Source organism: Procambarus clarkii, chromosome 18 (assembly GCF_040958095.1).
Source record: "Procambarus clarkii isolate CNS0578487 chromosome 18, FALCON_Pclarkii_2.0, whole genome shotgun sequence".
In the NCBI taxonomy this organism is placed as follows: Eukaryota; Metazoa; Arthropoda; class Malacostraca; order Decapoda; family Cambaridae; genus Procambarus; species Procambarus clarkii.
The window spans coordinates 16,508,624-16,522,119 of NC_091167.1; the positions used below are offsets into that span (position 1 = coordinate 16,508,624).

Below are 13,496 nucleotides of genomic sequence, written 5' to 3' on the forward strand. Positions count from 1 at the left end.
CATGTGGATGCCAGCATAAAGCATGTGGATGCCAGCATAATGCATGTGGATGCCAGCATAAAGCCTGTGGATGCCAGCATAAAGCCTGTGGATGCCAGCATAAAGCATGTGGATGCCAGCATAAAGCATGTGGATGCCAGCATAAAGCATGTGGATGCCAGCATAATGCATGTGGATGCCAGCATAAAGCATGTGAATGCCAGCATAAAGCCTCTGCATGCCAGCATAAAGCATGTGAATGCCAGCATAAAGCCTCTGCATGCCAGCATAAAGCATGTGGATGCCAGCATAAAGCCTGTGGCTGCCAACATAAAGCCTCTGGATGTCAGCATAAAGCCTCTGGATGCCAGCATAAAGCCTCTGGATGCCAGCATAAAGCCTCTGGATGTCAGCATAAAGCCTCTGGATGTCAGCATAAAGCCTCTGGATGCAAGCATAAAGCCTGTGGCTGCCAGCATAAAGCCTGTGGCTGCCAGCATAAAGCCTGTGGCTGCAAGCATAAAGCCTGTGGCTGCCAGCATAAAGCCTGTGGCTGCCAGCATAAAGCCTGTGGCTGCCAGCATAAAGCCTGTGGCTGCCAGCATGAAGCCTGTAGCTGCCAGCATAAAGCCTCTGGATGCCAGCATAAAGCCTCTGGATGCCAGCATAAAGCCTGTGGCTGCCAACATAAAGCCTCTAGCTGCCAGCATAAAGCCTCTGGATGCCAGCATAAAGCCTCTGGATACCAGCATAAAGCCTCTGGATGCCAGCATAAAGCCTGTGGCTGCCAGCATAAAGCCTGTGGTTGCCAGCATAAAGCCTGTGGCTGCCAGCATAAAGCCTGTGGCTGCCAGCATAAAGGCTGTGGCTGCCAGCATAAAGCCTGTGGCTGCCAACATAAAGCCTCTAGCTGCCAGCATAAAGCCTCTGGATGCCAGCATAAAGCCTCTGGATGCCAGCATAAAGCCTCTGGATGCCAGCATAAAGCCTCTGGATGCCAGCATAAAGCCTCTGGATGCCAGCATAAAGCCTGTGGCTGCCAACATAAAGCCTGTGGCTGCCAACATAAAGCCTCTAGCTGCCAGCATAAAGCCTCTGGATGCCAGCATAAAGCCTCTAGCTGCCAGTATAAAGCCTCTGGATGCCAGCATAAAGCCTCTGGATGCCAGCATAAAGCCTCTGGATGCCAGCATAAAGCCTCTGGATGCCAGCATAAAGCCTCTGGATGCCAGCATAAAGCCTCTGGATGCCAGCATAAAGCCTCTGGATGCCAGCATAAAGCCTCTGGATGCCAGCATAAAGCCTGTGGCTGCCAACATAAAGCCTCTAGCTGCCAGCATAAAGCCTCTGGATGCCAGCATAAAGCCTCTAGCTGCCAGTATAAAGCCTCTAGCTGCCAGCATAAAGCCTCTGGATGCCAGCATAAAGCCTCTGGATGCCAGCATAAAGCCTCTGGATGCCAGCATAAAGCCTCTGGATGCCAGCATAAAGCCTCTGGATGCCAGCATAAAGCCTCTGGATGCCAGCATAAAGCCTCTGGATGCCAGCATAAAGCCTCTGGATGCCAGCATAAAGCCTCTGGATGCCAGCATAAAGCCTCTGGATGCCAGCATAAAGCCTCTGGATGCCAGCATAAAGCCTGTGGCTGCCAGCATAAAGCCTATGGCTGCCAGCATAAAGCCTGTGGCTGCCAGCATAAAGCCTGTGGCTGCCAGCATAAAGCCTGTGGCTGCCAGCATAAAGCCTGTGGCTGCCAACATAAAGCCTGTGGCTGCCAGCATAAAGCCTGTGGCTGCCAGCATAAAGCCTGTGGCTGCCAGCATAAAGCCTGTGGCTGCCAGCATAAAGCCTGTGGCTGCCAGCATAAAGCCTGTGGCTGCCAGCATAAAGCCTGTGGCTGCCAGCATAAAGCCTGTGGCTGCCAGCATAAAGCCTGTGGCTGCCAGCATAAAGCCTGTGGCTGCCAGCATAAAGCCTCTGGATGCCAGTATAAAGCCTCTGGATGCCAGCATAAAGCCTCTGGATGCCAGCATAAAGCCTCTGGATGCCAGCATAAAGCCTCTGGATGCCAGCATAAAGCCTCTGGATGCCAGCATAAAGCCTCTGGATGCCAGCATAAAGCCTCTGGATGCCAGCATAAAGCCTCTGGATGACAGCATAAAGCCTCTGGATGCCAGCATAAAGCCTCTGGATGCCAGCATAAAGCCTCTGGATGCCAGCATAAAGCCTCTGGATGCCAGCATAAAGCCTCTGGATGCCAGCATAAAGCCTCTGGATGCCAGCATAAAGCCTCTGGATGCCAGCATAAAGCCTGTGGCTGCCAGCATAAAGCCTGTGGCTGCCAGCATAAAGCCTGTGGCTGCCAGCATAAAGCCTCTAGCTGCCAGTATAAAGCCTCTGGATGCCAGCATAAAGCCTCTGGATGCCAGCATAAAGCCTCTGGATGCCAGCATAAAGCCTCTGGATGCCAGCATAAAGCCTCTGGATGCCAGCATAAAGCCTCTGGATGCCAGCATAAAGCCTCTGGATGCCAGCATAAAGCCTCTGGATGCCAGCATAAAGCCTCTGGATGCCAGCATAAAGCCTCTGGATGCCAGCATAAAGCCTCTGGATGCCAGCATAAAGAATACAAATGTATACAAAGTTTGCAACACACTAAAGGGATCCTTGCCTTCCTCAACACTTCCTTGCTTACCTGCAGGAAGGACCTACAGGTGAGCAACAAATATATTTACAAAAATATAGCACTGAAGCAAACAGTTTATGTAAAGTTACAAAAAAATAATATTACACTCCTGTATGTGTTATGATATTTCCTGGCACACACCTGATTGTAGAGGGCCTTATGGAAGTCCACATCTCCTTTGTGGATGTTGTCGGTGAGTATATCCCGATGGAGCTGTTGAGCCAACTTGGCTATCTTGGCCAGTGTTGCCACATGCTCTTCCACAAACTTAGTACGCAGAAGTCTATTTGCGTCATGTATTGGCGAATACAAGCTTGCAGTCTGATAATGCCCCTAATGAAGATCACATTCTGACTCTGAAATAATATCCAATAGCAATTAATATTTTTAGCATAGGATGTGATCCTGGAAAATCAGATGGACAGTGAAAGTAAAATCATCCACATGAATATACTCTCACCCTATTTATTTTTACACTTAGACTTATATTAGAGTAAATTTCTAGATTTACTTCGATTTATATGTCTTTTTTTAATTATTCATTTGAGCTCACTTTGTTTTCTTAGGTTCATACTAATTATAGGATTTTAATTAACCATTACTAAGCTAATTATCTTTAAGACCATTTTGCTCTATGATTATTATTTTTCTTATTATTTTTTATTTTACATTTATATTGTCAGTCTCTGATTTTTTGTTTTTTCTTTTACCTAACTTGTGTGGCCTTCCTGGCTATCTATTAAATCTATATTTTACTTCTAATTTGTTACTATTTTATGTGTATTTGCTTCTATTCTTGTGTTTTTCTACATCGTGTATCTTGTATCGTGATCCCTCTGCATTTCCATGCACACTGATATTGATCCTAATCAAAATCTTCTGTCTCATATCTACACCAACCAGCACATTGATCATCATTATTCCAAGAACTTCACAGCACACCAGGCAAAAAACAAACTCCAAAATAGCACCTGTCTATCAGTTTACAACCAAAATGTTAGATCACTTGGTAAACATTTTGACAATATAAATGCATTACTCACAGCACTAGGTACTAACTTATCGTTCATTATTTTAACAGAAACTTGGCTAAATAAAGACTATACCCAACTCTACAACTTAGCTGGTTATAAAGCCATTCATAACTGTAGGCCTAATAAAAAAGGTGGTGGCACAGCTATATATTACCAAGATACTGTACATTTATCAGCAACAGTGTCATTAGTGACAGAGATGACTACTGTGAATATACTTTTGCTCAGTTTACAATTAAATCCCTTAAATCCTCTTTGACTATTGGAGCCATCTATAGATTTCACAATACTAACATAACTTCTTTCTCAGACAACCTAAGGAATCTTATTATAAACAACAATCTCAACAAAAACCACATCATTCTGGGAGGAGACTTCAATATTGACCTGGGTCAACAAAATTGCTCTTAAGTTGCCTATTTCCTTAACAGCATGAACTCCTGTATGCTAATCCCCACAATCACCAAACCTACCCGAGTCACTCAAACATCAGCCACTACCTTGGATGACATATGGACAAACATAACAGCTCCCCTTGTATCTGGTATAATCTACGACAGAACAACTGACCACTATCCTACCTTTCTCACAGCGAACATGGATATAACACCACCAAAAAGCAAGGAACTTTCATTTAGGTTACACAGTGAATCAGCTTTAGGCAATCTTACAGATGCACTTCACAATATTAACTGGGATTCTGAATTCAATAATACCCAGGATATAAATTCATTAGCTAACCTCTTCCTCTCCAAAACTCTAAGCCTCTACAACCTTCATTGTCCCCTTCTTACCAAGCAAGTAACTGACAAAAGATTAAACAATCCATGGCTCACAAGTGGCATTCTCAACTCAATATACAAGCAACATGAATATGAAAAGAAACTTAGGATTGGCCTAGTTTCAAAGAAAGTAGCTAAAAGGTACTCATCAATGCTTACTACAAGTATCATAAGAAAGGCAAAACTTGCATATTATGTGAATAGATTCAATGAAGCAAAAGGCAACATGAAAAGCACATGGAAAACAATCTCTAGTATCCTAGGAACTAAACAACACTCACATAACCAAATAAAACTCTATAAGGATGGGAATACACCGTCAACTGATTTAGAAATGGCAAATGAATTTAATACTGTAGCTTCTTTTCATCGGTTGGTGCTAATCTTGCAAGTAAAATCCCACAGACTCAAACACATATTAACACATATCTCTCAGGCAGCTATCCAAACTCTCTTCTCCTTTCACCAATCAGCCTGGCAGATGTTGTGTCCATCATACACTCTAAAAACCAAGGCAGGGAACACCAGTGAAATTCCGTCCATTGTATACAAGAGCGCCTCCCATGCCCTTGCCCCACCCGTAGCTCTACTGTTCAACAAATCTATAGTGTCACACCTTCCCTGATATCCTTAAAAAAGCAAGAGTAACGCCAGTCCATAAAGGAGGCAATCCGGCGGACATAAACAATTATAGCCCAATATCAAATTTACCCATTCTATCAAAAATATTTGAAAAAATTATTTACAAACAGCTCTATTCCTACCTCGTAAAATTCGACATACTCAGCCCCTGCCAGTTTGGCTTCCGGTCCCAAAAAGAGCACCAATGACGCAATCATTAGTCTCCTTGACGTAATCTACTCAGCCCTTGACAAAAATGAGTTTCCGATTGGACTCTTCATTGACCTAAGAAAAGCCTTTGATACTGTTAATCACAACTACCTCTTACTCTACTCCAGCATTAAGGAATCCGAGGCCTTGCCCCCGACTACATCCGATCCTATCTTAGTGACAGACACCAATGTGTAACCATCAATGATACAACTTCTTCCAATCTACCAATTACCGTTGGAGTGCCACAGGGCACCATCTTAGGACCTCTTCTATTTCTTATATATATATCAATGATCTGTCTAATGTCTCTAATATTCTTAAACCTATATTGTTTGATGATACTACTCTTTATCTATTCAGACCCCAACCCACATACACTAAATAATGTTGTGAATAATGAATTAAAAAAAGTCCACTTATGGATGTCAACTAACAAACATTAAACATAGAAAAGACCTACTACATCTTATTTGGAAGCAAATCATCAAATGAAATTCTGCTACAGATAGACAACATTAACATCTGTAATAAAAATGATGGCAAGTTTCTTGGCCTATTCCTAGACAAGAGACTTAACTTCAGCACCCACATTCAACACATAACTAAGAAAGTTTCTAAAACAGGTGTATACTCTCTAAAATAAGATATTATGTTCCTAACTCTGCTCTCCTCTCACTATATCATGCACTAATCTATCCCTATCTTAATTATGGTGTCTGTGCATAGGAGTCTACCACTGCAAACCACCTTAAGTCCATCACCACCGAGCAAAAATCTGCTATCAGAATAATAACTAACTCTGCTTTCAGACAACACTCAGCTCCCTTGTTTAAATCCCTAAACTTGCTAAATATTAACTCCCTCCACACATTCTCTTGTGTCTTTACCTTGAGGTTACCTTGAGGTGCTTCCGGGGCTCAGTGTCCCCGCGGCGTGGTCGTCGACCAGGCCTTCTGGTTGCTGGACTGATCAACCACGCTGTTAGACGCAGCTGCTCGCAGCCTGACAGATGAGTCACAGCCTGGTTGATCAGGTATCCTTTGGAGGTGCTTATCCAGTTCTCTCTTGAACACTGTGAGGGGTCGGCCAGTTATGCCCCTTACGTGTAGTGGAAGCGTGTTGAACAATCTCGGGCCTCTGATGTTGATAGAGTTCTCTCTCAGAGTACCTGTTGCACCTCTGCTTTTCAACGGGGGTATTCTGCACATCCTGCCATGTCTTCTGGTCTCATGTGATGTTATTTCTGTGTGCAGGTTTGGGACCAGCCCCTCAATTATTTTCCATGTATAGATTATTATGTATCTCTCCCGCCTGCGCTCAAGGGAGTACAGATTTAGGCTCTTTAGTCGGTCCCAGTAATTTAGATGTTTTACTGAGTGGATTCTAGCAGTAAAGGATCTCTGCACGCTCTCCAGGTCAGCAATTTCTCCAGCTTTGAAAGGGGCTGTCATTGTGCAGCAGTACTCCACTCTAGAGAGTGGAAGCGTTTTGAAAAGTATCATCATCGGTATAGCATCTCTAGTGTGGAAAGTTCTTGTTATCCAACCTGTCATTTTTCTTGCAGTTGTGACGGCTACTTTATTGTGTTCTTTAAAGGTAAGGTCTTCCGACATGAGTACACCCAGATCCTTTACATTGCCTTTTTGTTCTATGTTATGATTTGCCTGAGTTTTGTACGTGGTTTCTGTTTTTATATTTTCAATTTTTCCGTAGCGCATGAGCTGGAACTTATCCTCGTTAAACACCATATTATTTTCTGTAGCCCATAGAAAGTAGAAAATGTAGTGTCAACTACATTTACAAAACCCTGTTCTTAAATGCAAACCATGCTCTGAAACTCTCCCTGGACAGATGTAATAGGACCCATTATCACCACACCAGAAATAAATATCTCTTTGATATCCCCAGGGTCAAACTTAATCTGTGTAAACACTCTATGCAAATTAAGGGACCTAGTCTTTGGAACTCACTCCCTAGTGAATTGAAAAGCTGTCAAACTTTTGCCTTATTTAAAAGCAAAACCAAAAAGTACCTAATTTCATCTTCGTAGTTTCCTACACTGAGCTTTAAATTTGCTCTGTATCTAGTGTTATCCAATCTCCCAATTTTTATGTACTTAACCCAAACAACCTTATCATTGTGTTCATTGCTGTCTTCTTTTATGTGCTAGCCATATGCTGTATTGTGTCTACCAATTTTTGTCAACTACCATTCAAGCTGTCATTGCAATCAATCTGAATTACCTATGTGCTTTAATATACCTACAATTTTCTCTCATCTTTTATTTTTTTTTTGCCTTGTAACTGTTATCATTTTTTATAAATTTTGCAAGTATTTACCTACTTAAAATTTTCTTAGATTAAGGACCTGCCCGAAACGCTGCTCGTACTAGTGGCTTTACAAGATTGTAAATACTGTACTATACTATGTATCCTCACAATCCCAATGTACCTTCTTTTATATATAAATAAAATAATAAAAAAAATGAACTGAATGAAATGAATGAAATGACCCCCAAAACTGCTGTGGGACAACTTTACACCTTTCAGCTGTGACCAGACTAAGCCGACCACTACCAAAATACAGTACGGTATATTATCTCTTAACTGAAAATGCCACCAATCTTTAATCTAAACATGACATTCTACCTTTATATAGGGAATACCACCTCTGGTGCAATTATAGGGACCCACAGCCTCAAAGAAGGGAACACAGAGCATTCAGAGAGAAACTTGTCATTTAACTCTAAATACGTATGAGTGTTCGCTTCTTCTACTATCCCCCCCCCCTTTTTTTACTGACTTTTTTCTGCCTTTTATATTAACAGTCAGTTACTCTGGCCTCAGGCTGGGCTCGGAGAGTAGAAAAACTCCCGAAACCCTCTACAGGTATGCTCCGGGTAAGAAATGAGCCACGAAACATTTCCCTTTGGAATGCCCTTGTCAAGAGGCACGGGGCCAAATGTCCAAAAATCAAACACACCGTTATTCAATTTGTGTTGCCTTATATGTAGCATCAAAACAAATGGAGGGATAATATAGACAAATATACATGGCTATTTCCTTCCAAATTAATGATACAATGTTTTGGTGTTTGAATACAGGCACTTAGGGAGGGTAGAAAAAGCCGAGGCTACTCTATCCTTTTGAGATGTATTTTATGGTCCCAATAAACATACTTGAACTTTAACTGGCACTTGGGTATCTACAACACACATTGTAATCCCAGGCACCACCAGTTTTGGATCAATATGTAAGAACATGTGCACTACAGTCTCTGTAGTGCACATGAGAAACAAAAAATTAAAAAAATATAATATACAATCCATATTATTATTATTATAATATATATATATATATATATATATATATATATATATATATATATATATATATATATATACACACACATATATATATATACATACACACACACACACAATCACAGTATGTATATGTATGTATATGTACATGTATGTGTGTGTATGTGTAAATATATATATTATATATATTATATATATATATATATATATATATATATATATATATATATATATATATATATACTTTATTATGCAAGGTTATACAGTTACATATCTGATTTTATACAAAAAATGAACATTAAGAGGACACAAGAAAAAGTTCGCTTCCTAGAGGCTGTAGATTTCCTCGAACTCCTCCGACGCCGGGCAGGAACCGAGGATGCAGCGGGCATTTCCCCTCTGGATCGCGACACTGAGGCGCTGAAAGAGAAAACTTGCTGCTCTAGGGTCTCTTGTGGTGTCAATGAGCTTGGAACCAAGATCCTTAAGAAACCTTCTTGCACTCTCACCCCATGGGCCTAGGGTCTCAGACCCTATTGGAACGAAATTGTACCTTTGATCTAATTGCCTGTACTTGACTGACTTTTGTTTTTCTCTGTGTGTCGCTGCGGCTCCTGCCGTGCCGGCAGAGAGGGTGATGTATGTCGTTGCCAGGGTGGATACGCAAGTATAGTCCCATGCTAACTGCCTGCCACCCTTCCACGGACGCAGTGTGATTCCGTCTGGTCGGCCGGCAAAGCTAACAGAGTCACGGTTCAGTAGGTTGCGGGGCTCTCTCTCCGCTGGACACTGAGCAGAGGCAAGGCTTCTTTTAATGATGTCGTTGACTTCGTCGTGTCTAGTGTGCCAACCACCCGATTTTCCACAGTGCAGGCCATGCAATCCATATTCGTCAGCATCTGCCTCGCCGCAAATACACCTGTGAACAGTGTGGATAGGGGCAGCAAGGCGGAGAGCGACTGCAATACGGAGCTCCTGCGGATCAAGACGTGTGCCTGTCGCAGACATAGGGACTGCTAGAAGGAAGTCCCCTGCATGGGGAGCCTGCACAGCTGTGAGGCGTGCACGATCACTGGGGGTTGTTGCTGCCTCCAGCAAAGCTGTGGCTTCTTTGTCTACAATGGGGCTGTCCCAACTGGATTGTTTCTTGGCTTTCGGCATGGCTGGTCTGAGTGCTGGGTCTGTCATGGCACCCCATTTCGTGTCGCATTCCGCGTATATATATATATATATATATATATATATATATATATATATATATATATATATATATATATATAAATATATATATATATATATATATATATATATATATATATATATATATATATATATATATATATATATATATATATATATGTCGTACCTAGTAGCCAGAATGCACTTCTCAGCCTACTATGAAAGGCCCGATTTGCCTAATAAGCAAAGTTTTCCTGAATTAATATATTTTCTCTAATTTTTTTCTCATGAGATGATAAAGCTACCCATTTCATTATGTATGACATCAATTTTTTTTATTGCAGTTAAAACTAACGTAGATATATGACCGAACCTAACCAACCCTACCTAACCTAACCTAACCTATCTTTATAGGTTAGGTTAGGTTAGGTAGCCGAAAAAGTTAGGTTAGGTTAGGTAGTCGAAAAACAATTAATTCATGAAAACTTGGCTTATTAGGCAAATCGGGCCTTGCAAAGTAGGCTGAGAAGTGAGTTCTGGCTACTAGGTACGACATATATATATATATATATATATATATATATATATATATATATATATATATATATATATATATATATATATATATATATATGTCGTACCTAATAGCCAGAACGCACTTCTATGCCTACTATTCAAGGCCCGATTTGCCTAATAAGCCAAGTTTTCATGAATTAACTGTTTTTCGACTACCTAACCTACCTAACCTAACCTAACTTTTTCGGCTACCTAACCTAACCTAACCTATAAAGATAGGTTAGGTTAGGTTAGGTAGGGTTGGTTAGGTTCGGTCATATATCTACGTTATTTTTAACTCCAATAAAAAAAAATTGACCTCATACATAATGAAATGGGTAGCTTTATCATTTCATAAGAGAAAAATTAGAGAAAATATATTAATTCATGAAAACTTGGCTTATTAGGCAAATCAGGCCTTGCATAGTAGGCTGAGAATTGCGTTCTGGCTACTAGGTACGACATATATATATATATATATATATATATATATATATATATATATATATATATATATATATATATATATATATATATATATATATATATATATATGTCGTACTTAGTAGCCAGAACGCACTTCTCAGCCTACTATGCAAGGTCCGATTTGCCTAATAAGCCAATTTTTCATGAATTATTTATTTTTCGACTACCTAACCTACCTAACCTAACCTAACCTAACTTTTTCGGCTACCTAACCTGACCTAACCTATAAAGATAGGTTAGGTTAGGTTAGGTAGGGTTGGTTAGGTTCGGTCATATATCTACGTTAATTTTAACTAAAATAAAAAAAAATTGACCTCATACATAATGAAATGGGTAGCTTTATCTTTTCATAATAAAAAATTTAGAGAAAATATAATAATTCATGAAAACTTGGCTTATTAGGCAAATCGGGCCTTGCATAGTAGGCTGAGAAGTGCATTTTGGCTACTAGGTACGACATATATATATATATACATACATACATACATACATACATACATACATACATACATACATACATACACACACAATGGGGCCTCGACTTACGATGCTAATCCGTTCCCAGAGACGGATCGTAAGTCGAAATATCGTAAGTCGAAGCGATTTTTCCCATAAGAAATAAAGGGATTTGAATTAATCCGTTCCCCACCCTCCAAAATATTAACATAAAAATACATTTTATACTGAATACAATGTTTTTTTCTAACTACAATACAATACCAAAGTTACTCATACCTTTATGGAGGGCTCTTGATGGCGTATGGAAGATGGTGATGAGGGGGGACGAGGAGAGTTGTTACTGTTTGCAAGGGAAGTCCCCTTCCAATATCACATCAGGCAGTGATGTTTTCTCTGGGGTACTCTCTCAAGTTTTGCCTGAATACCACTAGGACCTGGTTGTGGTTCAGTGCTTGTTTGTCTCACTACAAATGTCAAGAGACATTTGTTTTTCCATTCGTTTTAACATTTGTCTGTAATGTTGCATCACTTTAGCACCCATAATGTCCTTATTCTTAGCTAGTATGGTGGATATCGTTAACCGAGATTTGTTGTACTGCCTAGCTAGTTCACCTACCCGCACACCATCTTCATATTTACGAATGATCTCTTGTATTTGCTCTATGGTCATTCTTACATGGGATCTCATATGTTGAGCCTTACCACTGACTTTCCTGGGACTCATGGCGTATTATATAATAATTAATTTAATGTTCAAAATGCAAAAAATCACCACTAAAGCAGAATTTCTTATAGGCGTGATCGTCACTAAGCGGGTAGCTGTAGTAAACTGAGGAAGGTCGGACCGCGTGACCAGGAACCACGCGCTCGGCCGACCCGAACGTGTACCAACAAATATCAGATGTTGACGACACCATCGGATGTCGAGTCGCATTTTTCGATGAAATTTATATTTTAACTCGAAATTATCGTAAGTAGGGGCAATCGTATGTCGAAGTGCCACTGTATATAATTTGGGTAGAGAAAAGAGAGAGAACATCATCAGCATCATAATTACAGCTTTCCACCATCAAGGAGTGAAGAGGCACTTGAGCTATAGTAATTAAAAGATAAGAGAAGATGTATCTCCTGGAAAAATCATTTCCCCTTTTTATTGTAGGGCTACAGTACTTCTGCGGTAAATTTCCACAAACAAAATCAGTAAGATCTTTACTAACCAGCCGATGAAAGTGGACACTGGAGGCGCTTTCTTTCTCTGGAACCATGTCAAGTCACCTTCAGCTGTGACAGCATCCTGAAGAACCATACTTCTTTCCTTCACAACGTTGCTGCAGGGTTCCCTCAGTCCTACAGTAGAGGTTTCCCAGTTACCCGGGTGATCAAGGTTCACCTCCACTATGTCATCTCTGAAGCTCTCTGGGTGCTCAGCCAAGAGACTGGTAATGCTGGTGGGCCATGGGCTAGGCCAAGGGCTGTTACCAAAAACTTTAAATAATCCTGGTTGGGTTACAGTCTCTGTAGGCTTTGACTAGTAGTGGGACTTGGCCACGAATTGGAGTGATTTCAATAATGCTAAGATCTTCGTTGGGTGTGCACAATCTACTCCAGTAAATCCCTTAAATCTTCCCTGACTATCTGTGCTATCTATAGATTTCCTAGTACCAACATAGCTTCATTCTCAGACAACGTAAGGAATCTTATCATAAATAACAAACTCAACAAAAATCACATCATTCTGGGAGGTGATTTCAATATTGACCTGGGTCTTCAAATAACCCTCAAGTTGACTATTTCCGTAACAGCATGCACTCCTGTATGCTAATCCCCACAATCACCAAGCCCACCCGAGTCACTCAGACATCTGCCACTACCCTGGATCACCTATGGACTAATATAACAGTTCCCCTTACATCTGGGGTAATCTATGACAGAACAACTGACCACTATCCTATCTTCCTCACAGCAAACATGGACACAAGACCACCAAAAAGCAAGAAACTCTCATTCAGGCTACACAGTGAATCAGCTTTAGGCAATCTCTAATGCACTTCACAATATTAACTGGGAATCTGAATTTAATAATACACAGGATATAAACTCATCAACTAACCTCTTTCTCTCCAAAACTCTAAGCCTCTACAACACTCACTGTCCCCTCCTTACCAAACAAGTAACTGATA

The 13,496-nt window shown here is 40.8% G+C and overlaps 1 long non-coding RNA gene across 1 annotated transcript in view; it reads right to left on the reverse strand.

Moving 5' to 3' along the window:
• The window catches only part of LOC138365807 (uncharacterized), a 30,705-nt gene extending 17,845 nt beyond the window's left edge, over positions 1-12,860 (reverse strand). The window contains exons 1-2 of the long non-coding RNA XR_011229026.1: positions 12,534-12,860; positions 2,807-3,021 (exon numbers count right to left, since the gene is read on the reverse strand). This is a non-coding gene — a long non-coding RNA (uncharacterized lncRNA). The remainder of the gene's footprint in view (positions 1-2,806; positions 3,022-12,533) is intronic.
• Between the last annotated feature and the right edge of the window lie 636 nt (positions 12,861-13,496).